This window comes from Arvicanthis niloticus, chromosome 6 (genome assembly GCF_011762505.2).
Source record: "Arvicanthis niloticus isolate mArvNil1 chromosome 6, mArvNil1.pat.X, whole genome shotgun sequence".
Lineage (NCBI taxonomy): Eukaryota > Metazoa > Chordata > Mammalia > Rodentia > Muridae > Arvicanthis > Arvicanthis niloticus.
In genome coordinates this window covers 3,475,381-3,498,555 of record NC_047663.1, presented here as the reverse complement: position 1 = coordinate 3,498,555, position 23,175 = coordinate 3,475,381, and the positions used below count along the sequence as shown (strand labels likewise).

Genomic DNA, 23,175 nt, shown 5'->3' with positions numbered 1-23,175 from the left:
CCCTCTTCCCTCCTCCCTCACAGCCATCCTGTCATACTCAGGGGTGGGGGAGGGGAAGAGAATGGTGCCATCAAAGGAACTGTCCCTCGAGGCCCCCAGTGTTTCACACACCTCCCCTCACCCATCTTCCAAGTGGCAGGAAATGACACCACCCCAAGGCAGTGTAAACCATGTCCCCAAAGTCTCTGGATAATCCCCATTTCCCAAATCACTTCCCCAAAAGGCTTAAATCAGATCCTGTCTCCTCAAAGGTGGTGGGCATGGCAGATGAGGTGGGGAAGCCATTCCTCACAGGACAAGAGCACGGTGGTGGGCAGGAAGAAAAGGTGTCTTTCTGTGACAGTGGTTCTCAGCCTATGGGTCAAGACCCCTCTGGAAGTCAAACAAACCTTTCACAGGGATGGGGGTCACCTGAGACCATTGTAAAACACAGATATTTACATTACAATTTGTAACAGTAGCAAAATTACAGTTATGAGGTTGCAATGAAAATAAATTTATGGTTGGGGGTCACCACAACAGGAGGGGCTGTAGTAAAGGGTCCCAGCATTAAGAAGGTTAAGAATATCCTTTTCAAAAGCAGGCCATGGAGGGGTGGGGGTGAGGTAGGGTGGATATCTGGAATGGGTATGGAAACTTTCCTCATTTTTACCAGGGTCCCTGCAGCTTGCTTCTAAGCAGGAAGCTTTGACACTGTCACTTCCACCATCATCCTTAAAGGGGGCTCGCTCACTCCCGACTCTGGCATCTCATGTCCAGGTCTTCCCGCCTGGTAGGCTGTCCACGGGAGGCTGCACACACTGGCAGCATCTGGCCCCCACAGGCTTGCACACTGTATTATTTAACACCCAACCTTTCAGCCTGCATGTGGTACACAATTTATGTTCCCAACCCAGGGACAATAACCGAAGGGATATTTGCAAAAAGCCGCGTTAGGTAAATATTTCATGGTCGATGATGTAATGGTGGGCATGGTGGAGCAAGGAGATGGGGGGGGGAGTACATGCCAAGGGAGTGGGGAGTTGGCAAGGGTCCCTGTGACTCAGTAAAAGAGCATCCTGGTCCTGTGGTGAAGGCCACAGCCCTCCTGAGGCAAGAGACACATACCCACCCCCCTATTCTCAAGGGGCTCTGGGAACTGCCATGGTTGCTGGGGTAGAGCTCTGATGGCAATACTTTAAAAAGCAAAGCTTCTTTGCAGTCCTATGGGGTTCTTGGAGCGGGATCCCCAGGCCATCAGTGAGACTCTTCATGCTCCACTCCAGACCAGGGATTGCGCACACCCCTGACCGGTGTTGATGAAGCACTCCCGAGGCGTTTTGTCCTGGGCTGTGACCACTAGCTCCAGTGCCTTGCCCAGTGCATCCTTCTGTTACTGAGGAAGCCACTGGCCAGTTATCTTAGTTTCCAGGTGTTTGGTAAATTACATAGCAACCGAGTCAAACAGGGGGTCACCCGCCATGCGTTGTAAGTAGGGTGGGGAGGAGAGCCCCCCACCTGCCTACTGCTACCCTGGGCCAGCTCACCTTTCTCCCACTCATTCTAGACCCACCACATTGCCCTACCTACAGAGGACCCCAGACAGTTACTTAGGGTACAAGGTGAGTGAGCCCGAGGCATGTAGATAAGCCACCATTAATGTATTTCAGAGGCTGGGAGTCCCTACCACAATCCCCCGCAGAAAAGTTTAGGGAAAGGCCCTGAATACAGTCACCCAGGACTGTGGGGAATCTCCAGTCCTAGGAAGCCCCAGGAGACCCACCTAAGTCTTAACGTCCAAGACTTGGTGGGGCTTGAAGCAGAGTTTTGGAGGGGAATGGAAGGACCAAGGCTAGAGATGGAAGGAGCATGAGAGCGAGCACTCAGCCTCTACAGACCTAGAGCATCTGTCCTTGGCCCACCATGGCTTTCCAGGGAAATGAGGAGAAACTAGAATGGTACAAAGGCAGACAAGACAAGCTGCTATCTGCAGGACGCAGGGTCAGGGACTGGCCCAATGGGGAGCCTTGCCTGCTCAGGGAGACCTCCAGCAGGAAGTGTCTTTCTGACTTGCCTCCACACGGCTCCATGATGGGAGCACGGAGAACAGGTCTTTCCCTGGAATTGTGGGTCTCCTCATAGATAAGCCACATGTCTTCCTGGACATGGTCAGAACGGAAAGTCTGCATATAAGGTCCAGGGTGCAGGGTGGTGGAGGGCCCGGAAATGGAGAGCCCTCCCACCAGACAAGCCCCCTCTTCCTTCTGTGCCTGATCCAAGAGAAGTCCCATCCCTGTCCCTTGTAAGATGGAGGAGATGGTGGACCCCTGAGAGAGGGGACTGGCAGTCAGGAAGGGGAGGAAGGGGCACCAGAAGGGCAGACTTAGAGAAAGACTTGTGTAGAGAGGGGGTGGAGGGAGGTGGCCTGAGGACAGGTGGCATGTTCTGCGCCCCTCACACACACACACCAGCTTCGTGCAGAGATCGGTCCTCTTCTGATGACTACCTGTGAGAAAAAGAATTGCCATCTTGCACGCTGAGACTTTCCTCAGGCTTGGGAACTACCGGCACCTCGGTCAAGGACTTCCTGGTCTCCAGGACCACAGAGGACAAATACCTGTTCCAAGCCACCCCACCCAAGGTGGTCTGTTATCACCATTCAGATAAACCAGACACGGGCATGTAGGGGATGCTATGGAGGATGGAAGGGAGGAAGGACACCTGTGACCCAGGATTAGACCGTGTATATTAGACACCATTGGGTGTAACAAGGAGACAGTTGATCAAGATACGCCCTAACACAGATCAATGGCAGCAGAGCCATTAGCCCTGAAAATGAGATGGAAAGGAAGGGCCTGATCGGCAATCAATACCTGGTTAACCAGGACGGACAGCAAAGGGCTCATCAGAGGACAGCAGGGGTCAGTCGCTGACGTCTCAACTAAGGATGTGGCCCAGCCTCTGTGAGCACACTCCTGAGCAGGTTCTGCTGCCCCAGCAAACTGCAGGTTTGACAAAGGCTCAAGGGTCCCCCGGTCACTGGTGCCTTCCTGCAGTGGATTTACCAGAAGAGCTGACCAGCAGGACTCCGCCAAACAAGTACAGTGTATCTGAGTGCAGTGCCCTGAAGAGTCTTTGACATCTGCTGGTGCCAGTATAGAGAACGTATGGAAAGATGTGAGTCAGACAGGACAGAGGACAAGCTAGACTGCCTGGAGCTGCTGCCCAGGATGAGAGCAGAGCGGTCACACAAGGATGAGCCAATCCCAGCTTCTCTCCAGGCTCAGTGTCCCAGGAGAGACATGCAAAACCTTTCAGAGAGTCCCTTCCTGGGAAGGAAGCTCCCGCTGCACCAACATGGGTGGCAAGCACCCCACTCTGCCGTGCCTACAGGCTTATGGACAACTGTGCAGCTATGTAGCCTCGGACAGGATGCCTAGCCTCTGGGCTCGCTCGGAGACCATGAAAATTAAGCAAAGTTATAGGCACGGAAGTGTTTCCCACAGTCTGATAGGCAGCAACAAATGACTATTTCTGTCCACTTGATATGCCTCAGGGTGTGTGTGTGCCTATGTGTGTGTGCGCGTGTGCACGTGCTCACATGTGCGAGTGTGCGTGCTTTGTGCAGATGAATGTGTGTGCATTCGAGTATGTACATTTGTGTTTCTGTTGTATATACATGCCTGTGTGCGTGCTTGTGTGGTGTGTGTGTGTGTGTGTGTGTGTGTGTGTGTGTGTGTACCTGCAGGCTTGTATATGCAAACATATGTGTCTCCCTGGAGATATGCAAGCATACACATGTGTGTGTGCTTCTGCATGTGTGTGTGTGCTGGTTAGTTTTATGTCAACTTGAAACAAGCTGGAGTCATCTGAAAGGAGGGAACCTCGATTGAGAAAATGCCTCCTTAAGAACCAGCTGTAGGGTGTTTTCTTAATTGGTGATTGATGTGAGAAGGCCCATCTACTGTGTCTGGGGTTCCGGAGTTCTGTAAGAAAACAGGCTGAGCAAACTCTGAGGAATAAGTCAATAAGCAGCACCTCTCCATGGCCTCTGCATCATCTCCTGCCTCCAGGTTCCTGCCCTGCTTGATTTCCTTCAGTGATGAACTATGATGTGGAAGACAAATAAACCCTTTCCTCCCCAACTTGCTTTTGGTCCTGGTGGATCATCACAGCAATAGTGACCCTGACTAGGACAGAGTATACATGTGTGCACAGCTTTCAAACGTCAGAGCCTCTGGCTTCAGGGAAAGGCCTCCTACAGAAGCCACGCTCTTGCTCTGCTTCTACAGCAACCGGGAACCACAAAGACCCACGTGAGGGAAGGGCCACTCCCAGCCTAGAACTCTGCTTAGAGAAATAAATGTATCATTGTCATATTTCCTTAGGGTACCACAGAGAAGCTGGGGCGTGGAGAGATAGGAAGAAGCCACAGGAGGCGGATACTTCTGGAGTAATCCGCCTACACCCCCCTCTGTCTCTGTCTCTCTTTCTCTGTCTCTGTCTGTCTCTGTCTCTCTGTCTCTTTGTCTCTCTGTCTCTCTGTCTCTCTCTGACTTTGTCTTTCTGTCTCTCTCTGTCTCTCTGTCTGTCTGTCTCTGTGTGTGTGTCTGTCTCTCTCTGTCTCTGTCTCTCTGTGTATGTGTGTGTGTGTGTGTGTGTGTGTGTACCACACACCTTACAAGGGTCTCTTCCCCTCATCCCTTGGTCCTCCAAATCCCAGCAGCACTCTGCCCACCAGGTCTAACCAGTGAACCCCATAGCCTGGACCAAAAGCCGGTCTCTTCATGAGCAACTTTGCCAAACCCTGGTCTGGGCTTCGTTGTGTGATGGGACTACGAATCACTATGGTTGTTATAACCACAGCAGAGCGCTGTGCCAGCTGTGGCCCGGCCATCTGGCCATAGGTAGACAGCCCCTACAAACTCCTCGGGATCAGAGGAGTTCGGGATCCTCCCTGTAAGAATAAGAAATCCCCCTGCGGAGCCCTGAAGACTCCAGAGCTTCTCCAGGCTTCGGGAGCAGAGCTAAGGGACAACCCCAGCCAACGGGACACCTGCAGAGCCAGGAACACCTGGAGTTCCAAGTAAGGCAGTGATAGCGGAGGGAAGAGCAAGGGAACAGAGGACAGGAGGTGCGGCTGCCCATGGGGACAGGGAAGGGCGTTACCACACCTGCCGTGATTGCAGGGGAACATCAGGCCCCACGACAGGACGGCCATAGCACGGGAAGAGGGCTCCGAGATACCAGAACCTTGGATTCCTCGTGTGTAAACAGCTGGATGGCAGAGCCTTGTGACAGAAAGCCACGTTGCTCCCGTGGAGGCGGAGAAGATCACAGAAGTGACCAGGAGAACGAGGTTAACAAATAACACAGGTGTCCGAATAAAAATCTGCGTACCTGTGTTCTCGGCAGCCCGACACAATAGAGACGGGCTGACTGGTGGAGCACACGCCCTCTGTGCACAGCACAGGGGTCTTCAGCTCCAAAACAAGAAACCTCTAATGCCTACCCCCAACAAGGACTCCAAAGACACCGGACACAAAAGGGTGAGTCCTGAAGGCTGGGAAATATCCAGCAACATCCATGAAGAGCAGTGACGGCCGCAATGCCCAGGGCTTGCCGCCAGGGGGCAGCGTGAGGCGGCAAGTTATAGGGATGGTTCCCTTAGGGCTCCTGAAGTGCCCCACAACTGGATGAGGGGGGTGGCAGGTGCGCTGGATGAAGCCAGTCTTGCCAATCAAATCCCTCCTCCACAAAATGAGATTTAAGAAAAGTCAGGTCATTACTAACCTCAGCAAATGCTCAAAGTCTCTACCACGTACATCACGGGATTCCCAGGATGCTGACTCAGCTTAGTCCCAACAGCCCACCAGAGGTGGGTCTGACCTTCCCAATGGAGAGAATCAAGCTCAGAGATGGTGGATCACCACCCAGAGCCATCCAGCAGCCCAGAGGCCGGGTGGAGACAGAAAGGACACAGCTCGTGGTTTGACTCTTGGAAAGGGTACAGGAGCATGGGGGTAATAGGAGACCCTCAACATGGAGATGGAATCTTGGGGACCCAGAGCTGGCATTGCTCAGGGGAGCCAGGGGTGGGTGAAAAGGAGGAGCCAAGCCTTCGCTGTGCCCCTGGAGCAGGTGCCAGGACACAAACCACTATTCTCAGGGCAGAAGGAACTGAGCGCATGCCACAGTAACCATTGCTGAAGAAGCTTTTCTTTTCTTAGAATTTTTTGAGACAGTGCAAGCTGGCCCCTGACTCACCGTGTTGCCAAAGGCTACCACTGATCCTCCTGTCTCTCTCCCTCCTGAGTGATGGAATTACAGGTATGTGCCAACAAACTCTGCAAAGGTTTTTTTTTTTTTTTTTTTTTTGGAAATAAAAATTTTAAAGGTATTTTTGGAGATTGCCAACACTGGAACCTTGGAACCTCAAACTTGAAACTACCCCTAGCACCTCAGAGACCAGGATACCCCTACAGCCCTCCTTTTCTTGGATGGAGGACTGTACCCAAAGGAGGTGGTTGCACATTGGGCTGATGCCCGGCCTTCTGCCCTTCCTCCTGAGAGTGGTGTCTCCGCCCAGAGCTCTCTGGAGCCCCCCTTCTTCCTCCCTTCCTCCTCTCAGTAGGACCTTCCTAGTTCTAATGTCGCCTCTGAGAAGCAGCCAGACTGATTCTTGTCACCCTGGAAACATCTTAAGGCATGTGGGGTCTTGGTGTCCTGGAGCCTCCCAGCATCAGGGCCTGTCTGTGAAGCCAGCTCACCCACTGCAAACATTCGTCTACCACAGAGGCTTCATCCTGGGGTGGGTCACACGCCCCGCCAGGGCTTCCCCAAGGTCCCCTCCAGCACTGAGAGTCCAGGCCCAGATGACTGCTAGGAGGGGCTGTGTGACCCTACGTGAGAACTGGACAGGAACGCCAGCACTGGGCCAGGCTCTACAGAGCATCCAGAGGAACTTACAGTGGACCCATCCTGATTCAGCCGGAGGTGCCCAGAAAAGCCCCTGCAGGGGCAGGAACAGATGGGCGAGCTCCAGACCCCTACCCAGCCCGCCATCTGTCCTGACAGTCGTCCGTCTGCTGGGCAGCCCCTCCTCCCAACTCACCATCTGCCGCCCTGCCAGGCCCTCCTCCTGGCTCCCTGGGGGCTTGGGAGGAATAGAGCAGAGGCCTGGCTGCCCTGGACCACCCCATCTGGCACCTCCAAGGGACAGGGCAGGATGGGGGAGCAGCCAGGGGGTAATGAGCCTCCATGGCAGCTGAAGGCCCTGGATGAATGTCTCAGAGCCAGGGATAGAGAGAAAAAGGGGGAGCCAAAGAGAGTAGCCCTCCTCTGCCCAGGCAGCCAGGTTAGAAGGGTCACCAGCCATAGCAGATGTCCAGATCTCCCTCAGTGACTCCCAGTCCCTGTCTAGCAGCTCTTAGGGGGCACAGGATGCCAGTGTGTACTCTCTGCCCCCTCCACCCTGATTCTGAAAGACCCTCTTCTAATGAGGCTGTGTGTTGGGGGATTGATCCCTGGGGATTCAAGCCCCCCAGAGTTCAAGGACACCAGGAACCCCAAAGGACTGCCAAGGCCCACCCTCAACTCCACAACAGTTCCCAACAATTTGCCCAGAAACCAGTGACAAGAGGTCAGGGCCAGTCACTGGTGTCCTACAACAGGGTCTCCCCCCTCAACCCCCAAAGAAAACAAGCAGCCTCACAGAGTCCTGGGCCAGAAGAGAGAGTGCTACAGGAGACAAGGTAAGATTAGGCTGTGTACAGATTCTGGGGTGTGGGAGGTCTATGTGGGGTCTTCCTGCACATGAAGCACCCCACCCCACAGCATCCACCTGGCCCCTCCTCACTAAAAACGTCAGAGACGTGACTACTGCCTGTGCAGGGCATTCTGCCTGTGGAGGAGAGGGAGGGAGAAATGGGGTTCTTTAATCACACCTGCACCCTATGTAAGCCCAGCATCAGAGAGGACTGTGGGATGGCCCCTGGGTGTGCCCAGTCAGGTCCTCATTGCAGACCTGTTATAGAACACTGTCCTCCAAGTATGACAGCCATTGCTGGCAATCAGAGCAGCTGTAACCACCCTCAGGCAATTCTTAAAAGATTATTGACATTTCCTCATAGAAGAGAGAGAGAGAAGGGCCACTCCCGCCTCACCTGAGGCCCAGCCATGCCTCCCTTCCCTCCCAACTGTATGTAACTCTGCCCCAACTGCACATAACCTCTGTGTCCTGGGAAGGGCTAGAAGATACAAAGTGTGGAAGTTAACAGAAGGAAGACTCCCTTTCTGCAGCTCTGGGGAAGCCATCACCCATGCTGGAGTCAGACTTGGATGGCACAGCTGCTCTGGGGTCCCCCCGGGTTCCTGTAAGCAACTCCTGAGCCACGCTCTGAAAGCAGTGTGATAAACATGTAGGTTCCAAATCTGACTCTGTGGACTCGCACTTTGGTCTACCACTCCTTCCGTATCTGGAACAGATAAGTGTTAATTCATGTCTCCCCAGGAAATGTCACAGAAGGCCATACAGGGCAGGTCCAAGGTGCCAGCCCCTCTCCCTTGTCTAACCAGTCCCCACTCCCCACCTGCAGTAGAACAAGAGAGACCCTGCCTTTAAAAACATGGAAACCGAGACTACCAGGGAAAAGGTGTCCTCTGACCTCCACATGTGCGCTACGACACGTCATGTGCACCGTGACACGTATGTACATGTGCATGCTCTTACGTACTCAAATAAGTAAATAAAGGGGTTGGAGAAGTGGCTTAGTGGTTAAGAGCATTGGCTGCTCTTCCAGAAGACCCAGGTTCAAGTCCTAGTTCCCACATGAGAATTTACACCCAGTAGGTGATCCAATGCCCTCTTCTGACCTCTGTGGGCACCAGGCACACATGTGGTGCACATACAATACACATAAAATCAAATATAGATATATTTTTGTTTGGTTGGCATTTTAGTTTTCAAGATAAACTTTCTCTGTTTGCCTGGATATCCTGGAATTCTCTCTGTAGACCAGGTTGTCCATTAAGATCCACCTGCCTCTGCCTCTTGAGTGCTGGGATTAAAGGTGTGATAAAGGCATGAACTGCCTCATCCAGTTAATAAATATGTTTTAAACAAACAAAAAAGAAAGGAAGGAAGGAAGGAAGGAAGAAAGAAAAAAGGAACAAGAAAAATTCACAGCGTGGATAAGGGAACCAGGAGAAGCTAAGCTGGCTCACCAAACAAACCCAAGCACCCTAAAGGTCACAAGTGACCCTCTACTCCCCAGTAGTTTCAGTCTGGCAAGAGGGTGTGAGCCAGCATAGTAAGGTGGGATAGTGTGGGATAGCCCAGGCCTAGGTGTGAGCGTCTAAAACCTGGACAAAGGATAGATGGCTGGACAGCGCCACCTGGTGGACATTTCAGGAATGAACAAAGCCATTTTGTTCTTGGCTCCGAGGTTTCTTTCTCAGTCTTGGGATTTCTGAGCCTTTTCCCTGTAGAAGTCTGTACACTAGAAACCTCCGACGGTTGTGCTGAGGGTGTGGCTCGGTGGAAGAAGACCTGCATAGCATGCCTGAGACTTTTACTTCTCACCTGAAGTCACCCAGATTCTCTTAGCTATAACGGTTTTCAGAGCACCCAACCTGGGAACTTTAAGATGTGCAAAAAGATGCAAATAAATACTTTTTTCTTTTTTTATTGGATATTTTATTTACTTACAATACAGATGTCATCCCCTTTCCTCATTTCCCCTCCCTAGAACCCCCTATCCTATACCCCCTCTTCCTTTATGCTTTTATACCATTTTGATTGCATGCATGTATTAAGGTCAGTTCTAGGTTGAGGGTCTAGCAATACAATAGATGCAAATAGTCGAGGAACAAGCAAGACAATAAACACAAATAGTCAAAGAGAAAGCAAGGCGTTAAACCCAGTTACGTGAACACGGTGATCACTGTTTCTAAAGGCTTATCAAGATGACCAAAGTATCTGAGCCTACTTCCCTGTCCTAGCCCAAGGTCATTTTCATGTGTGAAGCCTACTTCCTTGTTCTAGCCTAAATTTTAGATTCCTGTCTGTAATTACTTCTTTGTTCTGGCCTGATATTTAGATTCCTGCCTGAGATTACTTCTTTGTTGTAGCCTATGATTTAGATTCCTACCTGAAATTACTTCTTTGTTCTAGTCTAATGTCAGATTCCTGCTTGAAGCCTACTTTCTTGTCCTTGGCCAATGTCATATTCCTGCCAAGCAGCCTTTTTCCTTGTCCTTGGCCCATGTCAGCTTCTTGCCAAGCAGCCCCAAAGGCTTTCCACCTCTTCCCCTTTTTTATTTCATTAACAAGACTGAGCCTGTCTTAGGTCGTTCTGACAAGAATGCCTTCCTTATCTGTCATGGAATATGCATTATCAAACACAATGCACTTCTGTCTTAGGTTGGTAAGGATCTGTGAAGAATCTTACCTGTCCTTGGCTTGCCAGCCTGTTAATTTAATAACTCTGTCTGGGGGTCCATTTTCAGGTTTAAGCCATGTACTTTGACTGCCAACATGTTGATGTTGTTAAAGATAAGCTTTAACACAATGGGCAGGGCCAGGCGGTGGTGGCGCATGCCTTTAATCCCAGCACTTGGGAGGCAGAGGCAGGCGGATTTCTGAGTTCAAGGCCAGCCTGGTCTACAGAGTGAGTCCAGGACAGCCAGGACTAAACAGAGAAACCCTGTCTCGGGAAAAAACAAACAAACAAAAAAACACAATGGGCAGGAATAAAAGTATTCCCAGGACAAGAAGGGCTAGCCAGATCAAGCTATAAATGTCAGTACTGAGGTTTGTCCAAAATGGAAATACTGAGCTCCAACCATGTATAATTTTACCGGCATTATCTGCAGCATCAAAGGTCAACAGAGCAGCATTCTTTAAATTCATATTCTCACTATGCAAAGTTAACACACCCAGGGAGGTGTTAGAATTATGCCAAATATCCTACAGGTGTCTTTAAACTTTTTTCTAATTATAATAACTATCATTGTGAATTTCAAAATTAACACTACTCCAATGATATTTGTCACGACACTTGGGATGGCTCCTAACTCTTGAACCCTGAACCTCCTTCAGATAATTTGAATGGGTTATAGAGCATCATCCATTGTTCCAGATACCTATATAAATCCTTTTGTATACTCAATACATTAATAACATTTTTTTGCTAGATGGTTAACAAAAATAGTTGTCTTAACTCCTTGTGTCAATGCTATTGCAGAAGCAGTGGTGCTATTAATGGAATTAAAGCTGTTTACCAGCAATAATCAAGCCTGCTACCCTCTTGCTTCTGCTTAAAGCCTAACTCACTTCTTCCAGCTCTTTCAAGCTTTTTTCAGAGAATCAATGTTTTCTAATACTCAGGGCAGTGAGACAAAAACTGGTTGATAGATCCCTGTAGCAGACATGCCATGTTTCAACACACTAACATAATTGGAAATTATACAGTCAGTGCAACTTATAGTAAATACTGTAGAAGAAACAAAACCAATTTTAGCTTGACAAAATTAAAAGAGCCTTAAAACATGCGCTAACCCTTGTTTGAAATCCAGATCTGGTCCCAACATTATCTTTTTCTATCCTAACATCATATCGAGCTACAGCTAACTTCCAAATATGTCTCTGACAAAGTCCAGATCCAGTCTTCCAAAAGTAGACTGATATTTCCCATATTGGATTGATTTCTAGACCAGTACATGATTGAGTCCTAATAGCTGGGCACCTTTAAGAAGAATACAAGAGACATAATTTCTTTTTTCGATTCTCTATACCACAAGGCCTAAAAACTTGAGGAAAGGCAGCTTGTCCCATCTGGAATATAGTCAAGCAAAGGTGGGTCAGGAACATATGTCCAATACAGCTCCCCAGACACCCTTGTCAGGGCACTCAGCAAGCTCACAGGTTGGCATTATTCTTTGTCTCAGCAACAGTATGTCTCACCAATCTTTTTAAAGTTCCATGGGCCTCTTCCACAATACTTTGTCCTTGAGGATTATATGAAATCTCCATAATAAATTGTTGACAAAAAGTCTCAACTGCTCAACTACAATTGCCAGACCTATTATCTGTTTTTTTAAATTGGATATTTCATTTATTTACCTTTCAATGTTATCTCCTCTCCCATTCCCTCCCAAATCCCTTATCCCATCCCCCCTCCTCCTATTTCTATGAGGGTATGCTCCCACCATCCTCCCATTCCCGCCTCCCTGCTCTCAAATTCCCCAACACTAGAGAATCCAAACTTTCAGGCACCAAGGCCCTCCACTTCCACTGATGCCTGACAAGGCCACCCTCAACTACCTATACAGGTGGAGCCATGAGTCACTCCCTTTGTATTCTCAGGCTGGAGGTTTTAGAATGGCTACTCCAGCTTGTTTCTTAGGACCAGTTGCTTGAAAAATTGTTTTCCAGCCTTTTACTCTACTAAGGTAGTGTCTGTCTTTGCCACTGAGGTGGGTTTCCTGTATGCAGCAAAATGCTGGGTCCTGTTTACGCATCCAGTCTGTTAGCCTATGTCTTTTTATTGGGGAATTGAGTCCATTGATGTTAAGAGATATTAAGGAGAGGAGATTGTTGCTTCTTGTTATTTTTATTAGCGGTGGCATTGTTTGTGTGGCTATGTTCTTTTGGATTTGTTAGAAGAGGATTACTTCCTTGCTCTTTCTAGGGTATAATTTCCCTCCTTGTATTGGAGCTTTCCTGCTATTATCCTTTGTAGTGCTGGGTTTGTGGAAAGATATTGTATAAATTTGGTTTTGTCATGGAATATCTTGGTTTCTCCATCTATGGTAATTGAGAGTTTTGCTGGGTATAGTAGCCTGGGCTGGCATTTGTGTTCTCTTAGGGTCTGTATGACATCTGTCCAGCATCTTCTCGCTTTTATAGTATCTGGTGAGAAGTCTGGTGTAATTCTGATGGGTCTGCCTTTATATGTTACTTGGCCCTTTTCCCTTACTTTAATATTCTTTATTTGTTTTGTGCATTTGGTGTTTTGATTATTATGTGACGGGAGGTATTTCTTTTCTGGTCTAGTCTATTTGGCGTTCTATAGGCTTCTTGTATGTTTATGGGCATCTCATTTTTTAGGTTAGGGAAGTTTTCTTCTATAGTTTTGTTGAAGATATTTATTGGCCCTTTAAGTTGGGAATCTTCACTCTCATCTATATCTATTATCCTTAGGTTTGGTCTTCTCATTGTGTCCTGGATTTCCTGGATGTTTTGTGTTAAGAACTTTTTGCATTTTGCATTTTCTTTGACAGTTGTGTCAATATTTTCTATGGTATCTTCTGCACCTGAGATTCTCTCTTCTATCTCTTGTATTCTCTTGGTGATGCTTGTGTCTATGACTCCTGATTTCTTTCCTAGGTTTTCTATCTCCAGGGTAGTCTCCCTTTGTGATTTCTTTATTGTTTCTACTTCCATTTTTATGTCCTGGATGGTTTTGTTCAATTTCTTCACCTGTTTGGTTGTGTTCTCTTGTAATTCTTTAAGGGATTTTTGTGTTTCCTCTTTAAGGGCTTCTACCTGTTTACCTGTGTTCTCCTCAATTTCTTTGAGAGTGTTATTTATGTCCTTCTTAAAGTCCTCTATCATCATCATTAGACATGATTTTAAATCTGAATCTTGCTTTCCTGGTGACATGGGGAATTCAGGACTTTCTAGTGTGGGAGAACTAGGTTCTGATGATGCCAAGTACCCTGGGTTGCTGATGCTTATGTTCTTATGCTTGCTCACCATCCAGATCTCCTTAGTGCTACCTGCCCTGTCTCTGACTGGAGCCTGTCTTTGCTATTATCTTGGTTGTATCAGAACTGTGTGGGGTGGGTGTTACTACTGGGGTTAGAGCTAAGGCCCACGATCTGCTCAGTGCTCAGGGCCAGACCAGAAAAAAAACAGTGCTCTAGGCCAGGAGTGAATTCCTGGGTCCCAGTGGGCCCCAATTACTCTCTGTTTGGGGCAGGTGTTGCTGTCTCCTTACTTAAGATACTGCCCGGGTTAGAGCTCCTGGGAGCCCTGCTTCCTCTGTGTTTTATGAGATTGGGTGCAGAGCTGCCGCCCGGGATCTGCTCAGTGCTCGGGCTCAGATCAGAAGCATAAATACTTTTTTAAACAGACACACACCACTGTCAAAGAAGACCTGCCCTCAGTGCCATTCCAGAAACCTCTGGCTAGAGAGAGGATGACTGGGGATAGGTAATAGGAACACAGGCGGCATGCATGCCGTGTTCTGAAAATGAGCTCCACGTTAGCTTCAACTGACCTTGACACGGCTTAGAGTTACCTGAGGATATCTCAAATTGAGGATTACCTCCATCTCACTGGCCTCCAGGCACAGGGGGTTTTCTTGATTGCTGATTGACATAGGAGGGCCCTGCCCACTTGGGCAGCCTCCAGCACTTGCTCTGGCTTTCTTCAGTGACTGAAGTGTTATACAGGATAAACCCTCTCACCCCCTAGTTGCTTTTGGCCACAGTGTTTATAACAGCAATAGAAAAGCAAACTGGGAAGCTAGTGTGAAACAATTCCATTGTAAATATCCAGAATGCTCAAAGCTCTCCTTAGAAAATGTCAGTCAAGGTGTACATGGCTCAGTGCTGGCCACCAGGCCTAACAGCCTGAGTTCCATCCCAGGACCCACATAGTGGGAGGGGAATCAATGCCTGAGATCACACACACACCACAAACACCCACTGTGTCATGTTTGTAAAACATACATATACACAAAAATTGACAGTTTTCTAAAGAATTATTTATTTATATATATGAGTACACTGTCACTCTCTTCAGACACACCAGAAGAAGGTGTCAGATCCCATTACATGTGGTTACTAGGAATTGAACTCAGGACCTCTGGAAGAGCAGTCAGCGCTCTCAACTGCTGATCCATCTCTCCAGTGCCGGATGAATACTTTTTTTAAAGGAGAAAAAAGGAAAACTGTCAAAAGGGCTGAGGACATGGCTCAGTAAGAAAAGTGTGGAGACTCCCAGAACCCACACTAAACCACACAAAGTATCACATATCTATAATTCCAGCAGCACTACCAGGAGATGAAACATGGACAAAGGAGAATCTCCAGATGCTTGTGGGCTAGCCTGGAATACGAAGCAGAACACTGCAGAAAGACCCAGTCTCAAAGTGGAAGACAAGAACCAACACCAAAGGCTTTTCTGAGTTCCTCATGCATGTACTGTGGCATGTGTACATCCACACAAACATGCACTCACACACATGCATCACACAGATGCACTCTCACACACACAAGCACACACATGCATATGCACACACATGCATACACATGCATATGCACACATGCACACACATACACATGCATGCACACACAAGTAGGTTTACCTCGTTTAAGCTGTATTTCAGAGTAATTCTATAACTCTAATTGATGAGAAAAGTTTTTTATTTGCATGTGATGTCTTTGAACAGAAATTCTAGCCAGTCTGTCTGAGGAAGTCTTTAGGGGAAAAAAAGCAGCATTTTACTGGGTTGATGGGGTGATGGTGTATTAGAGACGGAGGCAGAAGGATCCTTCAGTCCAGTGGGGGAGTGGCACACAGCTATAGCCTGGAGCTCAGAGACATCACAGGATGAGTGCCCACAGGCTGACATCAATAGTCACTTATCTGTCCATTTCCAAGCCTGAACTAATTTGGCCATGGATGCTAAGGGATGCAGACTTCCCTTCCACCCCAAACCCTTTGCCTGCGTCTCTTCCTGCCCTTCACATAGGAGGTGCCAAAGAAGCAGAGTGGGTCACAGGACTGGCTAACTTGGAACAGACACAAATGGGAAACTGACAGTGATAACGTCAGCCTTTAGGAAGGCATATATCTTCAGGACCCAGGATTACGGGGGCCAGGACATCTTTATCTCAAACTCCCTTATGATCTTCTGTGAGACCCAGACCACTGAGATCCCTGGTTGTGGGGAGGAAGCTGGATGTGAAGGTTCTCAATCTCTTGCACCTGCAACCCAGCTCAGTCCCCTGTCACCCCGATTTCCTCTGACACCCCCAATCCCACCAGATGTCCTACTTAACTGCCTGCTGTTAACAAGAAGCCTCGTGAGGATGACCACAAGGCCAAGGTGAAAAAATGTTTCTTTACCCAAGCATTTTCCTAAAGGAACTCTCCTCCATCAGTAACATAGGTGGGTCAATGATGGGCTGGCCACCCTTTATCTACACAAGGTAAGCCAAAGGTAGCCGCTTATCTGTCCTAACTCATCCCTTCTGCTTTACTGAGACACAAAGTGACAGCCACAGGACTGTAAAACAGACACCTCTAGAGATAGCAGGTCCAGAGTCTCTGGGGTAAGATTCCAGGGTAACAATGTATCTTCACTGTCTCTCTTTGCCCATAGGGATCAGAAGGACCCAGAGAACCTCTGGCCTTCAGGCAAAGTCAACATCAGGCACTCCTGCTCCACCCACCCTTCCCACTGTCTATGCCTTGCACTTGCAAAGATAACTGGACATTCCCCAGACTCTGATCATTGTCCCCTGGATGGTCCCCACCCATCTTGCCCTCCACAACCACCCCTCAGAGCTTAGCTACCATGGCAAGACACCTGAAGAAAGGCCAGAGAAGTGCAGATCTGGGTTTTGAGTCTCCCAGAGAGCATAGCACAGGGCATGGAGGTCACTGCGCTGAAGCATCAGAGATGCAGGGGGAAATTGACACCTGAAGCACATGGGGTTGGGGGCAGAGGTTAGGTCAGCCTCAGCGGGCTCACAGGGGCAAAGGAAACCCACGGATGCAGGGAATGGAGAGCCCCAGAAAAGGGTGGCCTCACACAAGGCTCCACTGCAAGAAACTGACACCCATAAGGGTGAATCCGGCAAATGTGGCATCCCAGGGCAACTAGACTGATAAGTATCTCCTTCTCAGGACCTGCCATGTGTCTTAGGGTCAGAATGACTCTGGGAAGGGGGCAGATGGAGACAGGGAATGCTTGAGACCTGACATCTATGTAATGACAGGAGGAGGAAGAAAAGAGGAAGGGAGAGAGGAGGGAGATGGCCTCCTGGACCAGTGACCAGCTCTGGAGATCCTAAGGTGGACTTTCAGCAGCAGAAGTCAAAATGGAGGTTTTCTCACCTCCTGGTAGTAGAACCAGAGAACAGTAACCATGAGCAACCCCAGAGGAAAAATTCTAGGGGACATCAAAGGCCCTACAGGTAGAAGGACAGGAGGCTCCAGTTGGTCCTCCACAGGCTGAGCACGAGGATGAAGGCCAAGCAGCATTATGGGAAAAGTACAAATTGCTGCCCTCGGCTCCAGCTGCTACCCAGGACTTCCTTCACATCCGTCATGTCCCAACAGAGGCCTGCAGCCTGCCTCTGGCTCCCGCAGGGCAGCTGGGAAGCTGGGCAGTCAAGTCTCACTCCAGAGCTGAGCTCATCATACATCATGGCTGGCTCAGGCCTTTCCCACCTGTCTGCTCTCTATAGAAACACAAGACAGATGCCTTGAGGAGCCCCCAAAAGCCAAGCAGCAGAGGCATGCTGAGGATCCTCAGACTCCCCCACCCCCACCCCCCAGACACAAGTCTGTGGAGCTTGGATAACTCAGGGCTAAGTTCAGAAAAAAACCCAGGCTCAGCCATCCCTAGACTCCTTTCCTAGGATCCCCTTGATTCTCCATCTGTGGCCTCTAGAAGGATTTCATCCCTGTCTAGGCTCTGTCAGCAGGGTGCTAGCAGCTTGGCTAGCTCTCACAATGAGCCTTCCCAGAGAGTGTGCAGGCAGAACCACACACACACTTCTACCCAGCACCCAGACACTGATCAGTAGATCTGGAGACCAGGAGAAGGCCCTGCTGAACAGAGGGTCCCAGAGGCAGAGCTGAGCAGATCCAGGCCTCTGTCCAGCCCATCCATCGCCAGCACTTTAAGGCAAAAGTCCTGGGCACATCCTCACCAGCCTCTGGGACTTTGAGCTAATTCTTATTTGATGAGCAGCTGGCAGCCCTCAACAGATAATGGCGGCAGGCATGTGTGAGGAGGAGTGTGGTCTGGAACAGCTAACTGGGGGAAAGAGGGCGTGGAGAGAAGTAAGCATACGGTGAAATTGTCCCAACAAAGAGCCAGGCCACAGACAGAGGCCTGGTGGCCACAGAGGTCTGGCACAGAGAGCTCTGGAAAGGAGATAGGGGATTACAGGTTTAAAAGGGATGCCCCCTGCTGGCAGAGATTGCTCAGAGGGTAACAGCACTTGTTGCTTTTGCAGAGGATCAGGTTCGATGCCCAGCGCTCACATGGCAGCTCACAACCATCAGCAACTCCAGTTCTAGGAAATCCAGTGTCGTCTTCTGGCTTCCACGGGTACTGTACACAGGTGCTGCACAGACACAAGCAGGTAAAGCACCTATACAACCAACCAATATCAATCAATAAAGATTTTAAAGTAAAAAGGTGTGAAATGGAAATTTCTGGTTTCCTCAGGGACTCAGCTGTGTCATGTGATGTTTCTCCTGGAAACTGTCTTATAAGAGGATGTTTTGCTGAAGCAGACACGTAAGAGGATGTTTTACTAAGAACAGACACGTGGTGTTTTCCTGGACGCTGTCTGGTGTGACGCTGGTGTGATGATTTGCTGGAGCAGACACTTAAGAGGACACACGATGTTTGGAAAGGGTCTAAGTGTCACCCAACAGACAGTGGATGACGCTCTGGCATTGGTTTGCTTTGCTGGTCTCCGTTGGCCTTCGCTGACACTGGTCTTTACTGATGGTGCCTGGCATTGGTTCGTCTTGCTTTCTTTGCTGATATTCGCTTATTGTGACTTCACAGAGAGAGATACACCAACGTACTTCTGGAGTGTTCCAGCTGCTTCAGTGGATACGTGCCCATGGGCGGAGCCTCGAGGTTTCTTCTGCACTGAGTGGCTGCTTCTGATTCTAGTGGACTAGACTGCTGACAATGAGACTAGGTTAACCCCCCAAAGAATGACTTCTAAACAGGTCTACATCTCCCTTGTCCGATTAGCCACCTCTCTCCCCCACCTTTGGTCAATGGGAGGGTGAAGCATTCAAGAATCCTTATTAAAGTAGGTTTTGAAAAATATAAGCCTACAAAGGAGCCTCTAAAATGGTTATATCAGTACCTACATATAATTCCAGCACTCAGAATGGAGGCAGGAGGATGGCCTGAAGCTTAAGAATAGTTTGGGCTTCATAGTAATACCTTGCCTCAAAGGGGAAAAAAAAATAAAGCAGATCCCAAGAATAAGCTATTAGCTACTGTCCTGGTTGGTCTTTCAATTTAAGCAGAGATGGGTTTACTTTATTCAGGTGTTCAGGGCGTGGTCCATCGTGGTAGGAAAGGCACGGGGCATGAGGCAGATGGTCAGGTTGTACCCTTGGCACTCAGAAGCAGAGAGATGAGTGCAGGTACTCAGCTTGCTTTCTATTGATTGATGAATGGACCAATTGATCAAGACAGGGCTTATTTTAGTCACTTTTTTATCATTGTCATAAGACACAGTAACCAATGCAATTTACAGAAGAAAGAGTTCGTGTGGGGCTTACCGCTTCAGAGGGTAAGTCTATGACCATCACAGCAGGGACCGTGGCAGAAGATATGGCATTGGAACTGGGATGTTACATCTGATCCACCTCAGAAAATGACTCTAGTCTTTTGAAACACCAAAGGAACCTGGATGTGGTGGTACATGCCTTTAATCCCATCACTTGAGGAGACGAGGCAGGTGGAACTCTGTGAATTCCCAGGACAGCCTGGTCTACAAAATGAGTTTCAGGACAGCCATAGCTAGACGGAGAAATACTGTCTTTTAGAGAGAGAGAGAGAGAGAGAGAGAGAGAGAGAGAGAGAGAGAGAGAGAGAGATCAAAGCTTGCCCCTGGTAACACACCTCCTCCAGCAAGGCCACACCTCCTAATCCTTCCCAAACAGTTCCACCAACTAGAGACCAAGTATTGAAACACATGAGCCTACAGAAGCCATTGTCATTCAAACCATCACAAGGCCTCACTATGCCACTCTGGATGGCTTGGAACTTACTATGTAGACCAGGTGGGCCTCCAACTTAAGAGGTCAATCTATCTTCCCATTCCAGGTGCTAGGATTAAAGGTATGCACCACCACACCTGGCATTAAAGAAGAGTTTGTTGAGTTTTTAAAAGTTGTTTATTTATTTTTATTCATGTATATGTGTGTGTGCCTATAGGAATACATAGGTACCACATGCATACAAAAGCCCGCAGAGGCCAGAAGATGACATCAGATCCCCTGGAACTGGAGTTACAAGCAGCCATAAGCCACCATGTGGGTACTGGGAACTGAACCTAGGGACTCTGGAAGAGCAAGCAGTCCTTCTAACCACTAAGCTGTCCCTCCAGCCTCTCTCCATTTTATTTAGTCTGGGACCCAGCTCATGAGGTGGTACCATCCACATTCAGAATGGGTTTTCCCACCTTGGTTAAACCTCTCTGGGAGCACCCACCCTCAAGACACTCAGAGGTCTGTCTCCTAGGTGGCTCCAAATCCCTATAAGTTGGTACTGAAGACTAATCATCTGTCCCCAGAGACCATGGCAACATCCACTGCCCTCCAAGTCCAGCTCATATTGTGTTTTCCCCACCATAGCACTTGCTGAGGGGCTCCTGGACTTCCCTCCACTTATCTCCATTCTGGCTGGAGTACAGGAATCTCCAGGCTCAGAAACTGGGGAATCTTACATAAAGATAGGGAATGAGGAGGTGGTTGGGGAGCTAGCTCAGCAGGTCGGAGTTCATGCTCTGCAGGCATGGAGCCTGGGTCAGCTGTGGCTGCACACGCATGTAGCACCAGTGCTGCTGGAGGGAGGGAGGGAGGGAAGGAGGGAGGGAGGGAGGGAGGGAGGGAGGGAGGGGTAGACAGACAGCAGGACACTGGGGTTTGCTGGATGTCACCTTGACAGAAGAACTTCAAGCTCCAGGTTCAAGGAGAGACCCTGTGTAGAGAGTATGAGAGAAAGCAACAGAGAACATTCAACAGGCACCGCTGGCTTTTGCTTACTTGTGCACAGACACATGCACACGCATACGTACACACACACAACTCACCAGAGATATTGTGGGAATATTCACTGATTTCATAGCCTGTCTGGGTTCTGAACGTGATGGTGTAATGGCACATGTGCGCCCGCGCACACACACACGTGCCCACATACATACACACATTTGTGCACTCACATACATATATACACATACACTCATATACATCTATCACACACCACATCTAACACACATACACACACTCACACACATCTACCACACACCACATCTACCACATACACACATACACACATGCATGCACATATGCACACACACATGCATGCATGCATACACGTGCACAAACACACACACACACACAAACACATCCACCACACGCACACATAATTAAGCTAGGTAACTGGAAGTTCTCTGTACCCACACACTTGCTACCTAGGTCTCTGAGGACAGCCATTCTCCCCAGAATGAGGCAATATCTCTTTGTGGTTTTAATTTACATTTCCCTGGTAGTGAATAATGTTAAGGTTTCCAACCCTTTCAAACAGTTTCTCTGTATAGTCCTGGGTGGCCTGGAACTCAGTGTGTAGAGCAGGGCAGCCTTGAACTCACAGAGACGGTACTGCCTCTGCGTCAGGATTAAAGGTGTGGGCCACCATGGCCGGGCACTGCCCATGTTTTAATGAGGTTTGGATTCCACCTAGCAGCGATTTCAATGTATCTTCTGTGTGTCCTTATGAGTTCTGAGATCACCCCATGAGACGCCCCTCACCCTGCTATGCAAGCCCCTCTTCACTTTAAATGGCCTTTTCCTGCCTTCCTGTTTTTTCTGCTTTCGCTTTTGCTTCCTGTACTTAGCGGTCTTATTAAAAACTCCTTCCCTGCTCCACTGTATAAAAAAGGGGTCTGGAGTCTTAAGAAAATGTCCATACAATCCAAAGTATTTCATCAAGGCAAGAATATCTTTTTCTGCAGAAAGATGTGTTCTCTCGTCAAACCCAGCAGGCGAGCAGCCCAGGTTCCAGTGGGTTTTTATTCCTAACCTGAGGGGTCCTGGGCTTCACTTTGAGAAGACATAGCTCAGCCTCACATCCTTCCACGATTGGCTAACACGATTGGCGTGGTTTCATTCTTCCACCATTGGCTAACACAGAGGGGCGCGGTTTCTAGGGAGAATTGAAACTTGAGCTCATATTTTGGTTTCAAGAAGAGCTGGCCCTGGGGAGTCTGAACTTCTGCCCAGGGGTTTCCTTGCGACTTAACTTTTTGGTGGAGATAGCTTATTTTGTTTAAATTTCGTACGTCCTACCTAAGGAGTCTCACACTTCGTTCTAGCCACCATCTAGTCTCAGGTTGGACTCCCAGTCTCCCATCCATTCTGAGCTGGATTTTTGTGGCCGATGAATCAAGAAACCTTCCGATCCTCATGCGAGTAAAGATTCCCCCAATTCCACACCACTCATTCCAACACGTGTCCCCAACACCCCTGCTGAAACACAAGTGCCTGCAAGAGTGTGCATTTACACCTAAGCCCTCCACTCTTTATTTTTATTGTGTGCATGTGCATCTGTGTGTGTGTGTGTGTGTGTGTGTGTGTGTGTCTGCACACGCACATGCGTGCACGTGATGCAGGTTCTCAAGGCAGCGAGGAAAGGGTGTCAGATACCCTGAAGCTGCAGTCACAGGCAGTTGTGAGCCACCGTGCCACAGAAGTACTGGGAACTGAACTACAGTCCTCTGGAAGAGCAGCCATCGCTCTTAACGGCCGAGCCATCTCTCTAGCTGCCCTCTCTTCTTTTTGTATTTTTTTTTATTAGTTTGTTTTGTTTCTGGAAACAGTCTCATTCTATAGCCCATGATGGCCTCCTGGAACTTACTATGTAGCCCAGGCTGGACTCATACTTGAAGCCATCCTCCCCAGCTGTGAGGGTCAAGCCTAGGGCACAGCAGCTACATCACAAGCACAGGACATAGGAGCTTACAGGGGGCGTGAGCTCTACGTGTGAACAAAGAAGTTTCTGAAAAGGAGAAGGCTGTTCTCGAGTCCTGAGGTATAGGAGGCCACCACAGGATATATCCATGTCCTGATCCCAGAGCTGGGGCCATGAACTAGTTGGGGATGAAGGTCTTCACATATCACTGAGTCAAAAC

At 48.9% G+C, this 23,175-nt stretch overlaps 1 long non-coding RNA gene across 1 annotated transcript; it reads left to right on the top strand.

Moving 5' to 3' along the window:
* The first annotated feature begins 5,177 nt into the window (after nucleotides 1-5,177).
* Nucleotides 5,178-18,664, top strand: LOC143442589 (uncharacterized). Its single transcript, XR_013110863.1, has 4 exons — nucleotides 5,178-5,528; nucleotides 6,210-8,686; nucleotides 18,244-18,372; nucleotides 18,459-18,664. It is a non-coding gene; the product is annotated as an uncharacterized LOC143442589 (long non-coding RNA).
* The last annotated feature ends 4,511 nt before the right edge of the window (nucleotides 18,665-23,175 follow it).